A 12,436-nucleotide genomic window follows, 5' to 3' on the forward strand; every position below is an offset into this window, starting at 1 on the left:
TAATATCAGGTCCTTTAAGAAAATATTGCTGACCCATGTCCTAGAACATTCACTGTGTGGTATTATTAATTTCGTCCCAATATATCTATTTTTTTGTGGTGCTGGGGATTGAACCTAGAGCCTTAGGTGTGCAGGGCAAGCTCTCTTATCACTGAGCTGCATTCCAAGCCCTCTGCTATGTTTCTTAGAATGGTACAAAGACCACCCATAGAAGATGTGATGGGTGGTCACATTTAATTTTCCAACTCTGTAATGTCATGATGAATTTTGACTAAGAAGGACAGAAAATTAGTTGAGGCAACTCTGCATCCAACTAATTATAATCCCCAAATGATAATATAAACAGAGGGAAGATAATGATTTAAAAAAAGGAAATGCTTAAAGAAATTGTTCCCACAACAAAGTATAGGAATGCATGAGGCAGAGGCAGGAGGACTGTGAGTTCAAGGCCAGCCCAGGCAAAGTTAGCTGACACCCTCTCTCAAAACAAAAGACAAATCAAAGGGAGGGTTGGGGGGTGTGACCCAAGTGGTAGAGTATCTGCCTAAACAAGCAAGACAGAATAAAGATAATTAAGTTTTTGAGAGAGAGGGAGAGGGAGAAGAAGGGAGAGGAAGAAAGAAGAATCATATTTTTCAATAGCATTGCCTTCAAGTTTCTAAAGAAAAACTCTATTCCACCTAGAAAAATATGAGGAGCCAAGCATAACCATCTGTCACAGCTGGAAATCAGCTTGGGGCCTAGCTGTATGAGAATAATGACCGGGAGTACACATAGGACCTGCACAAAACCAATTCCCTGTGGGAAGCAGGGACAGGAGGGAGGATGGGCACCAGAATGTTGCTTTTCATGATAAGTCATTTTGTGCTATTTCTAAACTACATGCAAATTTTTATGAGATTTTTAAAGTTTGTTAAAAATAGGAGAAAAGTATAGAAATAGAGTCAACAAAAACAGAGTTAATAGGTTCCTCATTTAAAGGAAAAGGTGAAAGCAGAAAGAAAAACAAAAATAAGAATACCAATGATAGGACATTTCAAAAAGGATAAACATTTAAGTATAAAAATGCATAAAAGAATAAAGGGAGAAACTTGGAAGAGGAATGCACAATTTTCAAAATAGAACACGGGCAGCACTGCACTGTGTTTACAAGGAACCTGACATGTGGTTCCTGGAAATTCTGCCAACAGCTGTAGTGAAAAACAATGTAGTAACATCGTTGGAAATAGCACTGGTGATCTGTAATTCACAAATACCCGTATTTGACCTCTTTAAAGTGCACACTGCACTGGTCTTCAATATGCTCTTAGAATGTGCCACCACCACCGCCATTTTTGGACAGTTTTCAGATGCTGCTGCTCTGAACATTTGCAAACAAGCTTTGAATGGGTGTAAGCACATTTTAAATTAAAGCCTTTGTAAGTGTTGTCATGACACCACGAGTGGAAAATCCCATAACTGACCTCATGTGACAGGTCACAGTGTAAACGCAGATAAGGAGAACTCACCCTGCACCTCATTTACTTTGTCCTCTGTGGATGGGAACGCCCTTCTTCACACCTGAGAGAATTCTGGCTTTATTCAGCTGTCGGATGACTGTGTGTCAGGGACAGATGGTCACTCCTCACTCCCAGGGCTAAATGCACTTGCAGGGCCACACCGTCTAGGACCCGCAGTAATTCATGTTCCTTACCAATGGCTAGATAGAAGTACCTACAGGACACAATTCTGGCCCAAGAGACAGGAAGCAAATTTTCCTGGGGACGGGGGAGGGCTTTCGTAAAAGGGTTCTTCACTTTGAAGAGACTCATGAGGAAAAACTTTTTATGCCTCTGGGCACCACTGTTTGAGGAGATGACATTTAGAAGTGCTGTAAGCATCTTGTGACCATGGAGAAAAAGCCAAGCGAATCCCAGAGAACCTGGGTCAGAGGTCAGCAATCTGTAACTGCTCTCTCTGCTTGCTCTCCACTTGTAATTAGAGAGAATAAGTGTGCTATTGTGTAAGCCACTTGTACTTGCCACTTCAAGTCCCTTACTTGACGCTGACAGCATCCTAGATGACACGCTTGGCTAAACTCCTAGACTAAGTGAGCCATGTCTGACATCCGCCCCAGCGCCTGGCCTCCCTTTCACAATGCTCAGCCCAGGGAGAACTGTTCTGAGGTTCTTGCTCACAGTGGCCTGTCTACCCTGGCCAGCAGGCCTCGTTAGAGGTAGGGACAGTGACCATCTCAAGAGCGAGCATGAGTGAAGTGCCTGAGAAACATGTATGGAAGAAGACCACACCATTTTTTGTTGCGTGTCTGCAGAGGCAGTAGAGTGTATGTACATACACACACATATTCATATAATGTACACATGTACACACACATACACATGGATACAAATACATAGGAAAAAATCCCAGAAGACCACACCGCTAGTAGCACAGAGAAGACATTATGGCGGACTTCCCTTTCTCCTTATAAAAATATCTATCACACCCAGGTCACATTACTTCTGTAACATCATACAGATAGGCACACACGCGCACACACATTTCGCATTATGCAATCTAGTATGATGACTACGAAGGCTAAAGATACAAGCTGAGCACCATGGGAACGCAGGGTGTGTGTGGTGTTTTTCCAGATGTGTGCATGTCATTCTTGTGCATGGAGTTCACAGTGTGCACCAGTGACGCCTGATGTGTCAGACTTCCTCTCTCCCTCCTGGGAATTGCCTGCTGGGTGTCACCTGAGCAACTGTTTGGTAGATTTCACTATAACTTGCTACAGGGCACTAACTTCAACATAGAGTTTCTCCTGTTTGTTAACTTACTAATAACTGTGACGCTGGGAATTGAACCCAGGACCTTGTGTATGGTAGGCAAACCATCTCCACTGAGCCACATCCCCAGCCCTTGGTTTTTTGAGACAGGGTTTTCTACTGAACTCAGACTTACCTGGATTTCGCTATGTACTCCAGGCTGGCCTCAAACTTGTGATCCTCTGCCTCAGCCTTGGACTGCTGGGATTACATGTGTGTGCTATTACTCCTAGCTCAAAAAGTTTGTTTAAACTTCATGTTCACTCAAAGATATGAAAGCCCCCTTCAAGTTCTGACTGCAATTTCCATTGCCCAACAAGGTTTGTACTATGACATTATCTGAACAGACATTTTTAAGGTGGATATGTTTAGTCAAAAACATCTTAGACTATGAATTAATAAACAAATAAACGAAGCTGGGTCCCAGTGGCTCATGCCTGTAATCCCAGCTACTAGGAGGCAGAGATCAGGAAGATTGCGGTTCAAAGCCAGCCCAGGCAAATAGTTCTCAAGACCCTATCTCAGAAAAACCCATCACAAAAAGGGCTGGTGGAATGGCTCAAGGTGAAGGCCCTGAGTTCAAGCCCCAGCACATCAAAAAAATATATATATATAAATATATATATATATAAATGATAAAAGAGGAAAAATCAGAATTGGGACTGTACACAATCACCTCCTTTTCACAGAAGATGTTAAATCACCGAGTTTTCAGTTCTTTTGCTGGCTGTGATGAATTAGCACTGATCCACACAAATTCATTTCATTAGCATTATAATAAATTTGCAAAAATTCTGATTGAAACACACGTACAGCCTTACATATGAAGATAAAGCAATGCAAGCTAGAACCTTTGGTGACAGTGAAAAGAAGGCATGCTTAGTGAGTAAAAGGCGAGGGTTCTAAGCCTGATTTGTCAATCTTAAAATGAATAAACAGAAAGACATCCTATGTTCACGCATAGGGAGAACTTACTTTTAATAAAATGTCCATTCTACCCAGCGATCTACAGACTGAATATTCTCCTTATCACTATCCCAATGTCATTTTTTACAGACATAGAAAAAATCCTGATGTTTACATGGAACTATAGAAGACCCAAGTCTTGAGAAAGAATAAAATTAGAGGCCTCACACTTCTTGATTTCAAAATATAGTAAGAAGGTATCGTAATCAACAGTGGGGCACAGACATAAACACAGGCACTGAGCAATGGAATAGAATAGAGAACCCAGAAAAACCCCATGAAATACAATCAACCACTCTGAGACAAAGGTGTCAATACACAATGGGGGAAGTACAGTTTTCACAAATCATGCCAGGGAAAGTAAATGTCCAGATGCGAAGAATGAAGCTGAACCCTTACTGTAAACCATACTCAAAAATCAACTCACAATGAACTCAAGACATAAATGCACAGCTGGAACTGTAAAACTCCTAGAGGAACACAGGGGCAAAAGCTTCTTGAAATTGGTCTTGACAATGTCTTCTTAGCTATGACAACAAAAGCACAGGAAACAAAACAAAACACAGACAAAGAGGGCTACATTAAATCACACGCTTCTGCACAGCCAAAGAAACAATCCACAGAGTGAAAAGGCAGCCTAGGGAATGGGAGAAAAAATTAGAACTCACCGATGAGGGGCTCACCTCCAACACAGAAGGCACCCCAACAACTCAATAGGAAATAAACAAACCCCTGTAGCCTGGTTTTGCTTTCCTAACCCTTAGGAGTCTTAATGATAGGAGGGGGCTTTGTGAAAATTCCATATATGCACAGTATATTTGAGCAAGTTCACCCTCTATTATATTCCATTAACCCCCTTCCTCTTCCCCCCCTCTTAAAAACAGTACTTGGTGGCTGTCTCAATGTCATTTCCAGGCATATCTATGTGATGTACTAGATCCACTGTACTCCCCACCACACCCTGATTTGTAAAAACAGGCTGAGGACTTGACACACGAATGGGGCTCAAACTCACTCATTACCAGGGGATGCCCACTGAAGCCACAAGGAGATGTCACCTCACACCTGATGGCTACTGTGAGCAAAACAAAAGCTCACAAGTATGGGCAAGTGGGGAAACCATACTGAATACTGTTGGTGGAAATGTAAAATGCCCTGAATACTGTTGGTGGAAATGTAAAATGAAGACCCTATAAGAAATGTGATGGAGTTTCCTTGAAAAGTTAAAACTACTACTGCCAGATGAGCTGGCAATCCTGCTCCTGAGTATGTATCCAAAGGAAATAAAATCATGGTATCAGAGACTTCTGCACTCTCGTGTTCACTGCAGCACTACCCAGACCAGCAACACGGCCATCAAAGGACGAATAAAGAAAATATGACACAGCTACACAATGGAATATTATGCAACCTTTACAAAGGAAGAAATCTTACCCTTTGCAAAAATATGAAGGAACTCTGAGGTCATTACACCGAGTGAAAGAAAACAGTCCTAGAAGAACAAATACTGCACGATCCCACTTACATGAAGAATCTGAGGCAGAGTGCAAGGGCGGTTAGCAGGGGCTGGGAGGAGGATGGAGTGGGGAGTTTTCAACAGAGATAAAGTTTCTGTTACGCAAGACAACGACGTATTAGAGACCCGCTGTATAACACAGTGCTCACAGGTAACAATACTGCACACTGAAAAATTTAAGAGGGGAGATCACAAGAGAAGTGTTCTTTCCTTTCCCCAAAATGGGGGTGGGGGAGGAGGGCACTTTTGGAGGAATGGATATATTTCTATATATGATATATAGACTTTTGGTGGCACTGGGGATTGAACTCATGGCCTCATGCTTGCTCGTCAAGTGCTCTACCACTGCAGCCATACCCCAGTCTTTGTGCTTTTAGTTTTTCAGACAGGGTCTCATGCTTTTGCCCTGGCAAAAGCCTCCCCAGTAGCTGAGATTACAAGTGAGTACTACCATGTCTGGCATGTCTTTGAGATAGGGTCTTGCTAACTTTTTGCTAGGGCTGGCTTTGAACCTTGGTCCTCTTAACTCTGCTTTCTGAATAGCTGGGATTACAGATGTGTACCACCATGCCTGGCCTGGTGAATACCAATTTTTTAACCTTGATTGTGGTGAAATCATCACAGGCATAGCCACATGTTTAAAGCCATACAATTGTATGTATTAATCATGTGCAGTGTTTGTATATCAACTACACCTAAATAAAACCGTTAAAATTTTTAAATCATGCTCTTGTCTTTGTGGGAACTCAGTGGTAGGCTGTGTGCTTACTATGATCCAGGCCCTGGTTCTTACTGCTGCTTAGATGCGAATCATCAGGATAAACATTGTACATAACATTACTTTCTTTTTTTGGCGGTACTGGGGTTTGAACTCAGGGCCTTGCACTTGTTAGTCAGGCCCCCAGCCCTTTTTGCTTACTTCATTTTTCAGATAGTCTCATGTTTTTGCCCAGGTGGGGGCTGGACCACTATGTTTCTTTTTTTGCCTCCCATGTAGCTGGGATGACAGGTATGCACCACCTTGCCCAGCTTGTTTGTTGAGATGGGGTTGTGCTAACTTTTTGCCCAGGCTGGCCTTGGACCATGATTCTTCTATCCTCCTCCTCTGTCTTATCATCTTTTTAAATGTGTGTGTGATGGTCCGTGCTCTCGCCACACAAGTTCTTGATACTGGTCACCTGCGAGTTCTCTCGTTCTCTCGCAGGCTAGCAATGGTATATTAGTTTTATCAATCTCGTCAAAGAACCAACTTTTCATCTACTTTCTCTTCTTGTTCATTTTCTGCTTCACTGATTTCCACCTGCTCCATTTCACTTTTTTTGTAAACTTAAGGTAGAAGCTTATGTCATTAATCTGAGACCTTTCTTTGCTTGGATGTAGATATTTAGAGGCAAAAATTTTGCTCTAAGCACTGAATTAGCTTCATCACACATTTTCATGTGTCAAAGTTCATATATCTTAACATAGTTAAAAATTTTTTTAAATTTCTATTACACTTTCTATCAATCAATGGCTTATTTTAAAGCATGTCACTTAATTTCCAAATACATGTGAACTTTTCAGATATACATGAGACACTGAATTCTAACTTAAATCTATTGTGATCAGAAAACATATTCTGTTGAATTGCAAATCCTTTGCTTTTCTGACAGTCCAGGGGTTTTGACCTCAGAGCCTCACGCTTGCTAGGTGGGTGCTCTACCACTTGAGCCACCCCCACAGCCCTTTATGCTTCAAGTTGTTTTTTGGATAGGGTCTTGCATTTTTGCCTGGGGATCCTGCTACCTATGGTCTCCTGCATAGCTAGGATTACAAGCTCACATTACCTTGACGAGCTTTTTTGTTGAGATGGAGTCTTTCTGCCCAGGCTGGGCCCCAACCATGATCCTTCCTGTCTCCACTTTCTTCTGAGTAGCTGGAATTACAAGGCTGAGTCACCACACCTGGTGCTGAATGAAAATCCTACAGATGTTTTATGACTTGTTTTATGATCCAATGTGCAGTCTATCTTGGTGATAGTTTCCAGGGCATTCAAAGAGAATGTTCGTCTTCAGGTTTTAGACACAGCATCTTATATGTGCCACTCAGGGTGACTGATATTTGTTCCTAGTCCCTACACTCTTATTTTCTTTTTGTGTATTTGTTATTACTGAAAAGCAATAAAATCTTCAACCACTACAGACTTACTTTTCTATTTAGTCCTCTTGAGGTTTGCTTCCTAATTTTGAAGCTCTATTATTAGGTGTGTATACATTTAGGGCTGTATCTCTTCTTTATGAATTAGCCCTTTTATGATCACCAAACATCCCTCTTCATCTCTGTAATCCTCTTTGTTCTGACATCTCTTTTGGCCAATAGTTAGTACAACCGTTAGCATTTGTGCCAGTGTTCACATGGTGTCTCTTTGCCTGTCCCTTAACCTGTCTGGGTCTTTAAATGCAAGTGGAGTCTCCTATAAACAGTGTCGTGGTTTGGGCATGAAGTGGATGGAACTGCACACCTTGGTAAGGGAAATAAGCCAGACTTGGAGGACAAATGTAGCATGTTTTCTCTCATGTGTGGAATCCAGAAAAAATAAAAGCATGAAAGTACAAGGGGGACTGTTAGAAAAGAGGAAGGAGACTTGGGGAGGAGAGGATGAGAAGGAAACCCCACCACTGTGTGTAATTAATACATGCTAATACATTTCAGATGCTGTTATACTCAGGGCATTTCAAAGTGTGCACATAGGCATCTGTTGTGCTCAGGCAATCATTAATTGCCTACACTGGCAATTAATAGACTTATGTATTAATATACTCAGGTAGGCAATTAACTCTAGTTATACTTTCTAAAAATTTTTTATTACAATATATTCAATGTACTTCTTATACTTTCAATGAATAAGAGTCTTGTCATTTCTTTTTCCTAGGATGTTCTCATTACACTTATTAAATTGTAATTTCTTGCATGTTGAATCTTACAAAACCATGGGCTTTTATGCTGTATTTTTTATGCTTACTAAAAAAAAAAAAGGAAAAAAGAAATGTCTCCCAAAAGGGCTCATGTGTTGAAGACATGGTCCTTAGCTGGTAGACCAAATCCAAATTCATAATCTGGGATGGTGGGAAATAGGAGGCAGGACCCAACTGGAGGGACAGGTCACAGAAGCCACGCTCTAAGGATGTCCCTTGTCCCTGGCTGTTCTCATGCTCTCTTTTTCTCTACTCTGCTACACACTCCTGCTGCCATGATGGTCTGGCTCATGACAGGCCCACTGCAATGGAACCAGGTGTCCACGGACTGAAACCGTGAGCCAAAAAGAAATCTTGTCCCTTGAAACTGTTTCTGTCAGGTATTTGTCACAGCAACAAAGAGCTGAATAGAAATAGCATCTAGTTGAATCTTGCTTGCTTTTTTGTACTTACTTGATCTGCTTGTCTGACCAGGATCCTTTTAGTCCTTCTATTTGTCTTTATTCCTCTTTTCCTCAACTCTGTCTCTTTCAGAATTAATTGAGTTTTTTGTGGGATTCCTTACATAGAAATTTAATTTCCTAGTGGCTGCTCTAAAGACTACAATATTCATTCATACATGGTGGCAGCTGTAACAGTCAGAGAGTAGAGCCACCAGGATGTCTCTGGATCTCTTCTAAAAGAACCTGCCAGGATGAGCACAGTGGGCGGGCAGCCCTGGCTGAGCACACGCCTTTCAGCCCTCCTGCTGTGCTCCCCATTGCTCTCCTGGCCCAGCCAACCTTGGCAACCTTGGCTGGGAGGCTCCTATCAGCCTGCAGGATTGGGTGAGAGGTGCTGCACACCCAATCCTTCTGCCCTGTTCTTGCACAGGTGCTCAATCTACACCACAATGAGCAGACTCTCTCCTGTGTGGTCCCCTCACTCTTCAATGTACACAGGGATGTCCCCAGTTCCCTCTTGATGGCTGTTTCTTAGAGGTCCCAAACCAATGCAGGTGGGATGAGTAGGGGGTGGGAAGAAGCCACACTTAGCTGAGAAGAATGTGGGACACATACAATCTGATACAAGGTGGTGGTCCAATGTCTAAAGATTTTTCCACTGTGTCCTGGAGAAATGTCCTGCTGGAGAAGACACTTCCCGGGTGATCTTTCAGGCATGTGAAAGCCATCGAGAGACAATTCCTCCAGGGAGAGAGGTGTTGGCTAGGGGTCACAACACTGCATTCATGTCTTACAGAAAGACAATGAGAAAATAAGGGCAGTTAAAAAATAGCTAAAAGTTAAACACGAGACTCAGGAGGCCTCTTTGGTAGCCTGTAAAAGGCTCCTGGAGTGGAAAAGAGGACACGGTGAGTGTAGGCTCAGAGTGGACAAGCCAGAGTTAAAAGCGCCAAAGATATTTAAGTGCTTAGCCACAGCAAGTGTGTTAAGGTCAAGTCGGGGCCCTGGCTGGCAAATGTGGGTCCCTGACACTTGGGCTGGGAGGACCTGAGTAGAGGCCCTGAGGGTCTGGGCTCTGCGGGTTGGAAAACTCCATCCCTCTGAACCAGGCGCTAGCCCCTCCTCCCACATGCCAGGTAGGGAACCGAGTCTCATGGTGCTGAGATACTGAAGGGGTGGCAGTGATGGGATCAGTAATTCAGATCGGGGTGTGCTGAAGACATTACCGCAGCTGAACTTACAATGACGGCGTTCCATGTCACTAGGCAGTTACATTCCATGTGGAAATTATGACAGATTTATACACTTATTAAGGATTATTTTGTTTTAGATTTTGTGGAGTTCTCTTCAAAACCTCGGCCTATTTATGGGGGACCAGGGTTAATAGTGGTGGAGTTGGATGTGATTTTGTGTCAAATTTCGGTGAGTCTTTTTTTGGTCTAATTGGGTTTTGAGCTATCTAGGGGGAACACTGGTGGTGTTTTGTCCTGCTACTGTAACAGTTAATGAGGACTATCCTGAGATGTGAGGTTCAAGTGTGACAATTCAAGTCATGCTCATTTTAATGTTTTTAAATAGAATTAATTACATTAGTGTAATTAATAAATTATGATGAGGTAGAGATTGTTAATTAAGACACTCAGGCTTCTTCCTCAAAGGAAAAAGGCTTCCCTACTCGGGGAGTACACTCCCCTTTCTCCTTACCTCCCAAATAATCCTGGCGTAACCCAGATGAGCCCGATAAAAGATGAGCTTACATCTTGAAGAAGCTTCAGGAATTAGCTAGCATGTAGTAGCAGGAACCAGAAGAATCCCCTTGGGGACTAAGATGGTTGATCAAAGGGCAGTAATGTTAAGACTGGATAAGCTAGAATTCATTGATTTGCATACTTTCTCAGGAAAAAGAGACTTAACACCCTGTCAAGAACCCTGTGAGATGAGGCAAAGTCATTGCTAGAATGGCCTAAAAGCCTAGTTTCTGCTACCCAAGTGGAAATGCCTGAGCTGTCCCGGCAGGTGGCAGGGGAAGGAATAAGGGAAGGGCAGCGGGTGTGCTGGAACCAACATGGACCAAAATACCTACTAGATGCTGTGTTCCCTGGGTGGGATCAGAAGACACACCACTTACCAATGTCATCAGAAGGGTGCTGGCGAAAGGGCCAGCAATATTGTCAAGTTCACTGGTGGCTCTCCTCTGCATGCTGGGATGGATGGTGGCAGAGGAGGGGGTCGCAGAGCTGGGCTCAACAATAGCTATAATGGGGGATGATACCCACCTCTGACTCCCAGTAATAGAGACCACGTGGTGGCACCTAACTGCCAGAAGCAAGGGGCCTACAATTGTTGTAATGACCAAGCAGGTTTTAGGGGAAGAGAAGCAGACTTCACCTTGGTGAACTAAACATGGCATCCCTGGAAGACAATAAATTAACATCTACAACCATAAGAGGGCAAGAACGGGGAAGAAGGATGCTAAGACAGTTACTATAATTAAAAAAAAATCATGCTCTCTTATTCAGTTCCCCTAACCTTTTGAAGTTCTGAGATCCAAAGCCCTTTGACTGAAGAAGTGACCTAGTCCCCAGGAGGAAGGACTGTGAGTCAGCAGGAAGTATTTATTATGACAACTCTTTTCTTCCTTCTCTAAAGGGACCTAAGGCCATTTATTTAGGGGAATATATACGAGGGAAAATTAATCCTCGTCTTATTTAGGAATGTTCAAAACAGGATCTGTGTTGATACCCAAAGAATCATTATGGCACCCCTATATGAGCAACGACTTACGGAGAACACATAATAAACAGAGTTCAGGCCACGGTCCAGTTTCTAGTGACTCTGTTGGCTCTGTGGATCCACCAGTGGTCATTCCTTGTTCTCAAGCATGTAACTGGAATTGGGTGGTGAGCAGCTGGATCTCCCCAGCCACTACTACATTGGGGCTATGGTTGCTGGGATAAGAGTTATCATACTGAAAAGACCAAGTGGAAGGCTCTTGATCTCCCTGATTAAGACAGAAAATCAAAAACACTATGATTAGATCTGACACCAAAGCACAAGCAACAAAATAAAAAGCAGACAAATTGTACATCATCAAGATTAAAACTTTGGTGTTTCAAAGGACACTATCAATAAAGGAAAAAAACCACTCATAGAACGGGGGAAAATTCTGCAAATCATGTTTCTGACAAGGGACTTGTATCTAGAAGACAGATGGGGCTGGATAGATAGATAGATCTATGATGACTCAATTAAAAAACCCATAAAATAGGCAAAAGATGTGAACAGACATTTTTCAAAAGAAGACAGATTCCTAGCCAATAAGCACAAGAAAAGGCATTCAACACTGCTGGCCATCAGGCAAATGCAAATGGAAACCAAAATCAGATTCCACTTCAGAAGGCTGCAGTCAGAAAGACAAGAGTCGTAAGGAGGGTTGGCAGGGGTGCGGAAAAATCGGGACTTTCACATACTGGTACAGTCACTTCAGAAAACAGTTCGGCAGTTCCTCAAATGGTTAAAAGTAGGATTTACCATATGATCCAGCAATTCCACTCCTAAATTTATACCTAAGAAAATGAAAGCATGTCCTCATAAAACCTGTATGTAAAGAGTCACAACAGTCAAAAACTGGGAACAACCAGGTATTCATCAAAAGATTCATAAATGAAATGCTTTAATATGTGCAATAGAATGTATTTCGCATTAAAAGGAAATCAAGTGTTGATACTTGAAATACTTGAAAATGCT

The 12,436-nt window shown here is 42.4% G+C and overlaps 1 protein-coding gene across 3 annotated transcripts in view; it reads right to left on the minus strand.

Annotated features, from left to right (window-relative positions):
- The window catches only part of Nedd4 (NEDD4 E3 ubiquitin protein ligase), a 117,762-nt gene that overhangs the window by 79,825 nt on the left and 25,501 nt on the right, over positions 1-12,436 (minus strand). The window lies entirely within an intron of this gene.

The sequence above is a fragment of the Castor canadensis genome, chromosome 2 (assembly GCF_047511655.1).
Source record: "Castor canadensis chromosome 2, mCasCan1.hap1v2, whole genome shotgun sequence".
In the NCBI taxonomy this organism is placed as follows: Eukaryota; Metazoa; Chordata; class Mammalia; order Rodentia; family Castoridae; genus Castor; species Castor canadensis.